Consider the following 9,566-nt stretch of genomic DNA (forward strand, 5'->3'; position numbering starts at 1 on the left):
ACAAAGTGTGGTGTGTACTCCATGAAAATTAGTAGGGAAAGACCTCAGGGCACTGGGTGGCTCAGTGGGTTAAGCGTCTGTCTGCCTTTGGCTTGGGTTATGATCACAGGGTCCTGGGATCAAATCCTGCTTTGGGAAGCTTGCTTCCCCCTCTCCCTCTGCCTGCTTTTCTGCCTACTTATGACCTCTCTCTCAAAAGTAAATAAATAAATAAAATCTTTAAAACACACACCCCTGCCTTTTTAAGGTTAGTATTCTGAGGAACAAAAGAAACCCCAAATTTCTTACAGTTCCCGGGACTAAGGCTGAACTGTGAGCTAGTCGGTTTCCTAAGGCAACTGAGGACCCCCATTGGTCTGCTGAAGAATTTAACCTGGTTATTCAAATTTACCAAGCTGGCTTCTGGGATTTAAACCAATTAGGACACCTGCTTGTTGGTGAGGGCCAGGCCAAACACTGGGTAAACTAGCCAGAATGGAACAACCTGAAAGGGATTTAGAGAAACAGACTCCTCACTTTTGGCTAGATGCTAAACACTTGCTGGAAATCTCCACTGAGCAACTCTGGCAGCTTGTGGAACAAAGTTCAGGCTCACACACAAAAGCCTGGCGAACCAATACATGACCATTAGAGTCAATTTCAGATTGTCTTTAAAGAAAATTCTGGGGGCACTTGGGTGGTTTAGTGGATTAAGTGCCTTGGGCTCAGGTCATGACCTTGGGGTCCTGGGATTGAGCCCCGCATCAGGCTTCCCGGCTAGACTCTGGCCCCCACCCCCACACTCCCACCACCGTGCTCATGCTTGTGCTCTCTCTCACTTTCTCAAATAAATAAATAAAATCTTTTAAAAAATAAAGACAAACCTGGTCCTATTTTAGATGTTGAATCCACCTGGGTAGCATTTTAACTCTTTGTTAAATTAATGGGCTGAACCAGGATCTTTCTCCTTCTAGTTAAAAGGACAAGGACGGAATGGGAAACTATCTCTATTCCAGATTTAGTGAATTTAGCAAACCAGTTCGCTTGCATCTTAGATCAGTCACCTAGAGGGAAGTCCGTTAATTCTCAATTTTTTCCTCTTATTTTTTAAAGATTTTATTTATTTATTTGACAGACAGAGATCACAAGTAGGCAGAGAGAGAGGAGGAATCAGGCTCCCTGCCAGGCCGAGAGCCCGATGTGGGGCTCGATCCCAGGACCCTGGGATCATGACCTGAGCTGAAGGCAGAGGCTTTAACCCACCGTGCCACCCAGGCGCCCCTTCTTTTATTTTTTAAAAGATTGTATTTATTTTATTTGACAGAGAGAGAGAGAGAGAGAGAGAGAGCGCAGGCAGGGGGAGCTGCAGGCAGAGGGAGAAGCAGGCTCCCGGGTGGGCAGGGAACCCCACATAGGGCTCCATCCTAAGACCCTGGGATCCTGACCTGAGCCCAAGGCAGACGCTTAACGACTGAGCCACCCAGGCACGCCAATTCTCAATTTTCAACTCCAGCAAATGAAGGTTCCCCCAAGCCCCCTATTTTCTATTATTGCCGAGGGCTAGAATATTAGAAAAAAGATTGTTACCAGTGTAAGTGCCCCAGGTGCCTTCTGCCTTCTAGCAAGCCTTTCTGATGCCCTTCTAATTCCCAGCGGCGGGGTTCTTCCCCTCTTAATTGACTCAGAGAACCCCCTCTCCAGTTTGGGAGTGCATCTTTCTGTGTCTTGATCTCAAGATCCTGAGATCATGACCTCAACCGAACTCAAAAGTCAGACACTCAGCAGTCTGTGCCACCCACGGGCCCCAAACCTCTGATATCTTTTATTTGCTCTCTGACCAAACGATAGCCAAGTCTGTGGACCCTAATCGTTTGTCCCTATGCTATCAGCTACTATCCTCTTTATGGACAAAGTCTCCAACTGATAATCAGCCTAACTCCCAGGGCACATTGGGCATTGGACTTCCTGCTCCATGGGAAAACCTGCTTTTCCCTCTCCTGCTCCCTCTGCTTGTGTGCACTCGTTCTCTCTCTCTCGTCAAATAAATAAATAAAATCTTTAATATAAAATAAAATATGATAGCCCTAACCCTATTGTTTGGAAAGACAGGGGTGACATAGACTTTGAGGCTTTAAAGAAAAGCCTATTAAAGTCCCTTGCCGCGCCCCTGGGTGGCTCAATGGGTTAAGCCTCTGCCTTCTGCTCAGGTTATGGTCTCGGGGTCCTGGGATCGAGTCCCACATCAGGCTCCCTGCTCTGCAGTGAGTCTGCTTCCCCCCCCCTCTCTGCCTGCCTCTCTACCAGCTTGTGATCTCTCTTTCTGTCAAATAAATAAATATAATCTTAAAAGAAAAAAAAGCCCCTTGCCCTAGGTCATCCTCATTATCTACTTAATTTTTTGCATGTTTATTTGCAAGGAGTGCCCTTGGTCTGCTCATCCAGCAATAAAGGTGAAGCTGGTGAGGTCCAACGGTCAAGAAAGAATCCTTGAGGGGCGCCTGGGTGGCTCAGTGGGTTGGGCCTCTGCCTTCGGCTCAGGTCATGATCTCAGGGTCCTGGGATCGAGTCCCGCGTCGGGCTCTCTGCTCAGCAGGAAGCCTGCTTCCCTCTCTCTCTCTCTCTGCCTGCCTCTCCATCTACTTGTGATTTCTCTCTGTCAAATAAATAAATAAAATCTTTAAAAAAAATTAAAAAAAAAAAAAGAAAGAATCCTTGGGACGTCTTTTGTGTAAGGAGGTGATTTTATTAAAGCAGGGGGACGGGCTCTGGGATCTGTGAACAGAAAGAGATGCTGTCCTGGGTTGTGAGGGACTGATTGTGTACTTTGGAGCTGTGGGAGGTTAGGAAAAAGGAAGGTTTTCAAAAGGATTTTTTTATATGCTAAAGAAGGCTCTCAGGATCCTGGGGGACTGGCTATTGTCAAGTTCAAGTCTTTTTTCCCTCTAGTAAAGCATGAACCTTAAGACAGTTTGGGGCTTCCCGGAGGAAAATATTAGTTAACTCTTTGTTTTCCCTTCCCTTAGTTTTAGGGCAGCCTGGAGTGCCTGAGGAATGTCACACATCCCCCACCTGTGGGGGGGGGGATCCGAGGGGTGTCACCTTACTTTGCCCTCAGCTTGCCTTCTCTTCCCTCATCCCAGGGACCCTCATCCACCCAGAGGGTATTAGAGCTGACAGCCACACCGCAGCCTGGAGGACATCCCGCTGGCCACAGAGCCATTTCCGGCCACTGAGCTGGCCATTTGAGCTAAGACCACTGAAGAAATTGTCTCAGGGAGTCCCTCCTTGTATTTTTGGCCAAGGGCAAAACTGCAAAATTTACATCCATACATATGTCAGGACGCCTTCGGGGTAGCCCATAACTTTGGGATGTTCTAGAACAAGCAAAGTTCCCTTCCCTCCAACAGGAGTACAATTCAAAATGGCTCCTACGTCAAAAATGTATTAGATGCCATATTTTGCCGGTTGCTCTGGCCATTAGTAAGATTCCCAGGCATCCTAGACTCATCTCCCTGGAGGCCAAAATAGACCATCTTACTGATATTCCTGCCCCAAATGCTGCTCTCAGGGAAGCCAATTGCCAAACCTCTGTCATGGTCCAGAGAGATGTTCTCCCAAATAATAATTTGGAAAAAACAAAAAAAACCAAACTGGGGCGCCTAGGTGGCTCAGTGGGTTAATGATCCCGGGGTCCTGGAATACGGCTCTCTGCTCGGCAGGGAGTCTGCTTCCTCCTCTTTCTCTGCCTACCTCTCTGCCTACTTGTGATGGCCATCTGTCAAATAAATAAATAAATAAATAAAATCTTTAAAAAAAAGAAAGAGAGAAATGCTGCCCCCCCCCAAAAAAAAACCCCCAAACTGAACAGAGGCATCCAATAACTGGCCACAGAAAAGGAAAAACAATATTCGGAAATCTAATAATAATTGTTGGTTTGATAAAAAAAGAGAACTCTGGTTTGGATCAAATAACAGTTCAGCCCTACCTAGTAAAAGTCCCAGTACTTACCACTGTATATGCATTAACCCATTGGTCCGTTGACATAGTGAGAGCATCGCTGAGCGCATGTTGGTGGGGAAATAGTAATAAGGCCACAACAAGTACTTACTCAGCTCATCTCACCTCTTCAAAGTACAGTCCTGGGAAACCTGTTTGCACAAATGGATTTTCTAGAGCTTCCTTGTCTCATGGGTATAAATCCGTTTTAGTCATGGTTTGTGTATTTCTCACCGGACCGAAGCTTTCCCTCGTAGACAGGCCACTGTCTCTTCTGTGGCTAAAAATTGGTTTAGAAAAGATTGTCTCTCCCTGGAACTCCTCTGGAACTTCCTAGCGATCAGGGAGCCCATTTTAACCAGGCAGGGGCTTGGACAAGCCTGCCGTGGGGCTGGCTTTACGTTCATGGGGCATATACCGTCCCCAAATCTCAGGGTTAGTCTGAGCACACGGACAGCTTCATTAAGGCTCAACTTAAGGGGTGCCTGGCTGGCTGAGTCTGTAGACCATGTGACTCTGGATTTCAGGGTCATGAGTTAAAGCCTCACGTTGTCTGTAGAGCTCAGTTTAAAAAAAAAAAAAAAAAAAGGAAAAAGAGAAAGACTGCTTAGGACCACAGAATTTGTAGGGACCCTCCAAATGCCTTGGCTGAAAGCATTCCCATCAGTCTTTTGAAATCTCTGTTGCACTCCCCTTGGAACTCCTAGACTTTCACCCCTGAGATGGTCATAGGATGGCCTCTTGATTCCTGCCTCTTTTGCCCTCCAGTAGATAAAGGAGATAGATAGACTTCAATATTGTAAAGACCTAATTGCTTGGATGAAAAAATAACCTGCTAGGGCCACCTGGGTGGGTCAGTAGGTTAGGCATCTGACTCTCCTTCTCAGCTCAGGTCACAATCTCAGGATTGCAGGATTACCACCCCGAGTTGGGCTCTGCACTGAGCTTGGAGCCTGCTTGGGATTCTCTCCCTCTCCTTCTCCCTTTGCCTGTCCTCCTCCGCTCCTGCACTGTCTCTCTTTCTCTTAAAAAAAAAAAAAAAGTGCTTTAGGGGAGCCTAGATTGCTCAGTCATTAGGCATCTGCCTTTGGCTCGGGTCATGATCCCGAAGACCTGGGATCGAGCCCTGCATCAGGCTCCCTGCTCACTGGGAAGCCTGCTTCTCCATCTCCCACTTGCCCTGCTCGTGCTCCCTCTCTCACTTGTCTCTGTCAAATAAATAAATAAATAAATAAATAAATAAAATCTTTTTTAAAAAATGCTTTAGCAGAATAATCTTTTCCCAGTACACTTCCTGGGGGTGTGTGTGATGACCTTGAGCATCACACCTTGCATGCTGGTGATCTCATCTATTGGAAAAGAACCCTCCAGAAAGGTTCCCTTCAACCTCGCTCGATAGGACCTCCTCAGGCACCGCTAACCATCCTCATGCCACTAAAGTCCAGAGAACAGACTCTTGGATTCACATGACGGATCTAAAGAAAGCACCAAACCCTCGCTGGGTCTGTTTGCCACGTGGTGACGAGTAAGTAAAGATTTCCCAGAACTGAAGCCGATGCCATCTGCCAAGGCAGCTTCCCCAGCATGTCTGGCGCAAGCCCGACTGATGTTTCTCCTTTATTTCGTGAAGAGACAGTGCCCTCATCTGCATTTCTGAAGCCCTTGTGAAAAGGGGGAAACTTCTTTTGGAAATAGACCTTCATAAATGGTTTCATAATGATTCAGTGACAAATGAAGTTTTCACTTGCTTTTTCTTCTTTTAGATTTTATTTATTCATTTTTAAATTTTATTTTTTTTAAGATTTTATTTATTTATTTGACAGATGGAGATCACAAGCAGGCTCCCTGCCGAGCAGAGAGCCCCATGTGGGGCTTGATCCCAGGGTCCTGAGATCATGACCTGAGCTGAAGGCAGAGACTTAAACCACTGAGCCACCCAGGCCCCCCAATTTTATTTATTCATTTGAGAGAGAAGGAGAGCACATAGGGAAAAGCAGATGACACCCCCTGCCCCAATGCCGAGCAGGGAGCCCGATGTGGGACTTGATCCCAGAACTCTGGGATCATGACCTGAACTACCCAGGTGCCCCTCACTTGCTTTTTCTGAAGGGTTAGAAGGTTCAGAATTAACCAAAGTCAGGATTCCTGGGTGGCTCAGTTGTTAAGCGTCTGCCTTAGGCTCAGGTCATAATCCCGAAGTCCTGGGATTGAGCCCCACAACAGGCTCTCTGCTCAACAGAAATCCTTCTCCCTCTCCCATTCCTCCTGCTTGTGTTCCCTCTCTTGCTGTGTCTCTCCTTTTCAAATAAGTAAATAAAGTCTAAAGTCTAAAAAAAAAAAAAAAATTCACCAAAGTCTTTTCTTTCATGTGAACTGTTAACTGACTTCACGGTGTCAGAATTCGCAAACTTGCAGGCTATGTTATTTGAGAGCATTTGTTTCCAAACAGTTCTTTGGAGGTAACGGTACCGTCTATTTATTATTTTTATTTAAAGATTTTATTTATTGGGGCGCCTGGGTGGCTCAGTGGGTTAAAGCCTCTGCCTTCGGCTCAGGTCATGATCTCAGGGTCCTGGGATCGAGCCCCGCATCGGGCTCTCTGCTCAGTGGGGAGCCTGCTTCCTCCTCTCTCTCTGCCTGCCTCTCTGCCTACTTGTGATCTGTCTGTCAAATAAATAAATAAAATCTTTAAAAAAAAAAGAAAAATAATAAAGATTTTATTTATTTATTTGAGAGAGAGAAAGAGTGAGGGAGCATGAGATGGGGGAGGGTCAGAGGGAGAAGCAGACTCCTCGCTGAGTAGGGAGCCCGACACAGGACTTGATCCCGGGACTCCAGGATCATGACCTGAGCTGAAGGCAGTCGCCCAACCAACTGAGCCACCCAGGCACCCATCGGTACCATTTAATATGTGTTTGAAGTGTTGCTATTTTGCCAAAAATTCGTTAGCTACTACCTCTGGTTTATGCCTGCACTGTATCTTCCCAAATGCTTATCCCCAATTTTCCCCCAAATAATTCCTCAGGGCACTCCAGCGGTAGTCAGGATTCTGCTGTCATGGCCCCTTTAAGCAGGGACTTCTGGGAGGGGGATGTGAATGTGGCTCCGGGTTTGGCTCCATTGAGAGAAGTTTTCTCCCATCTGGATTAGCGCCAATCAATATTTTTAGTTGGCAACTCTCAGATCTAGGATCCTGGTTTAGAACCATCATACAGTTTGGAGTTGTTACTTTTGATTTCTGTAACTGCTGCCTGTCAAACCTTCGTAAGAATGACGTACCCACTAAGGAGAAGATCTCCAGTGCTTACGATCTTGGTAAATATGGACCACATAAGGGAAATGTCTGAGTGTTCTCCTGAGACGCATTCTTGCTTCTCCAATGTGACCTCGGTGGTTTTCTGTTCTGTGTAATTGATCTTTGGGTAGTTACGGGGCATGGCATCCAGGAAAGAGCCTTCCTGACGTCAAGGGATATAGTCTCTGAGCTAAGAAAACCTGACCTTTAAGATTTACTTATTTGAGAGAGAGAGAGAGAGAGTGTGTGTGTGTGTGTATGAGAGAGAGAGAAGCAGATGCCCCTCTGAGCACAAAACCTGGATGTGGGGCTCGATCTCATGACCCTGAGATCAAGAGTTAGACGCTTAATCAACAGAACCACCCAAGAAAACCCCACTCTTGCCTTTGAAGAAAGAGCTTGATTCAAATGGGGAAATGTGAAAATTAATAAAGAGAGACCTCACAAAAAGTGAGTAGGGGAGTCCTATCTCTCAACGTCAATTATAGGAAGTGAAGAGGAACATTACCCCCAGAGGCTCAGGCCAGGGGCCCCCAGAAGATGGAAAATTACTAATAATAAGCAAGAGATAACCAGAAGACCCCTATTGGGAGCAAAAGATAACCAGCTGTTTCTGCTTCTATAAACAGGCTTCCCGCCATAGGCTCCCTGCTCTACTATTCTCTCCTAAAGCAGTCCCCACTTCCCCAGTTTAAACCTACCTACCAGCAGTCAGCATAGCCCTTGGAACCTGACTGCCTGCAGCGCCCTATAAAATCCCTATAACTCCGTTGCCAGGGGCCCAGAACCTGGAGCTCGAGCTCATCTGCATCCACCGGCGTAAAATAAATCCGAGTTCTCCTACTTCTCCGAGTGCACTTGGTCTCTGGCAGGTCTGATTATTTTCCGCAACAGGAGAAGTGTCAAAGCCCCAAAGGAAGAATTCTCAACAAGGAAAGAATCATGATCTACAGACCCCAACAGGAAACAGGACACGGCATCTCCTACAAGAAACTGACTACCCCAGTAAATTAGCCAATGACGAACCATCATCACCCTGAACTCCTGCTTCTCTCCGACAGACTTTAGTCCAAACGAGCCCTCCCAACTTCCTCCTTCTCATAAAATAACACGCCTCTCCTTTGTTTATTGAACATGAACATGCAGCCTGCACGTCCCAAATTGTGGTTCCCCTGCTGTTCCCAAAGAAACCCGTTTTGCTGGTAAAATAACCGGCTGTTTAAATTTAAGGTTAATGACACCTACAGTGGACTCTTGCTTGGCCATAACAGAAATAAAGCACGGACATGCTGGGGAGTAAAAGAACCCAGGCACAAAATGCTCCACGGTGCATGATTGCATTTATATGAAATGTTCAGGACAGGTGAGTTTATAAAGACCAGAAGTAGACGGGTGGGTGGTTGCCAGGGGAGGGGCAGAGGGAGTGGAAGCTGATGGGGACAGGGTCTCTTTCTGGGGTGATGGCAAAGTTCTGGAACCAGATAGAGGTGGTCCCCTCACAGCACGGTGAATGCGTCATGTGCCACCGAATTGTTCACTTTCAGTGGTTCATTTCCTGTCACTTTAATTTCCTCTCAATTAAAAAAAGAAAACCCAATAAGGCTGTCCACCAGCTGGGGGTGGCCTCCGAGGCAAGTGACTCACTGCTTCATGCCCCAAACAGATGTCTGGGAGCTTCCCAGGCATAGGAAGAGACCAGGGCATCGCAAGCCACCACCGGACAGCCTGCCCGCCCACGGCTGGCCAGTTAGGCGGGGGTCCCGTCCTCTCTGTTGGGACTCTCCCTTCCTGGGAATAGTCCTCCAGAGAAAGACACAAGTCACACCAGTTCCGGGAGGCCTGGCCGTTAGAGCGCCACAGCTAGGAAATGCCGTCTGTGTTTTAAAATGTACCTGACCTCACCTGTGACCTGAAGAAAGGCAAATTAAAGCCACTAGGATGTGGTGGACCGATAACACTGTGTCCTGTTATCCAGTGGCCCATGGCAGGGAGGTGGACCCCAGCCACTCAGCCCCATAGGGCAGGTACAGGGACTGCCTTGGAGGCATGGAGGCCCCTGGGCACGCGCACACACACGTGCAGACTTAGGATGGAGGGCACACTCCCACTGGCTCAGACGTGTGATTCCGGCTCCTTTATGGGCCCACGAGCTCAGGGAACCACAGCTGATCTGACATTACAGCTAGGAGCTGAGGCCCCCCGCAAGCAGGGCAGGGAAGAGGGGACACACCTTGGCTGGCTCCGAGGTCCTTGCACTGTACCTTTTCCAGGCAGGAAAGCGAGTGTGCGGGGCGGG

Source organism: Mustela putorius, unplaced genomic scaffold (genome assembly GCF_011764305.1).
Source record: "Mustela putorius furo isolate JIRA1106 unplaced genomic scaffold, ASM1176430v1.1 tig00000095_pilon_pilon_pilon, whole genome shotgun sequence".
NCBI lineage: Eukaryota > Metazoa > Chordata > Mammalia > Carnivora > Mustelidae > Mustela > Mustela putorius.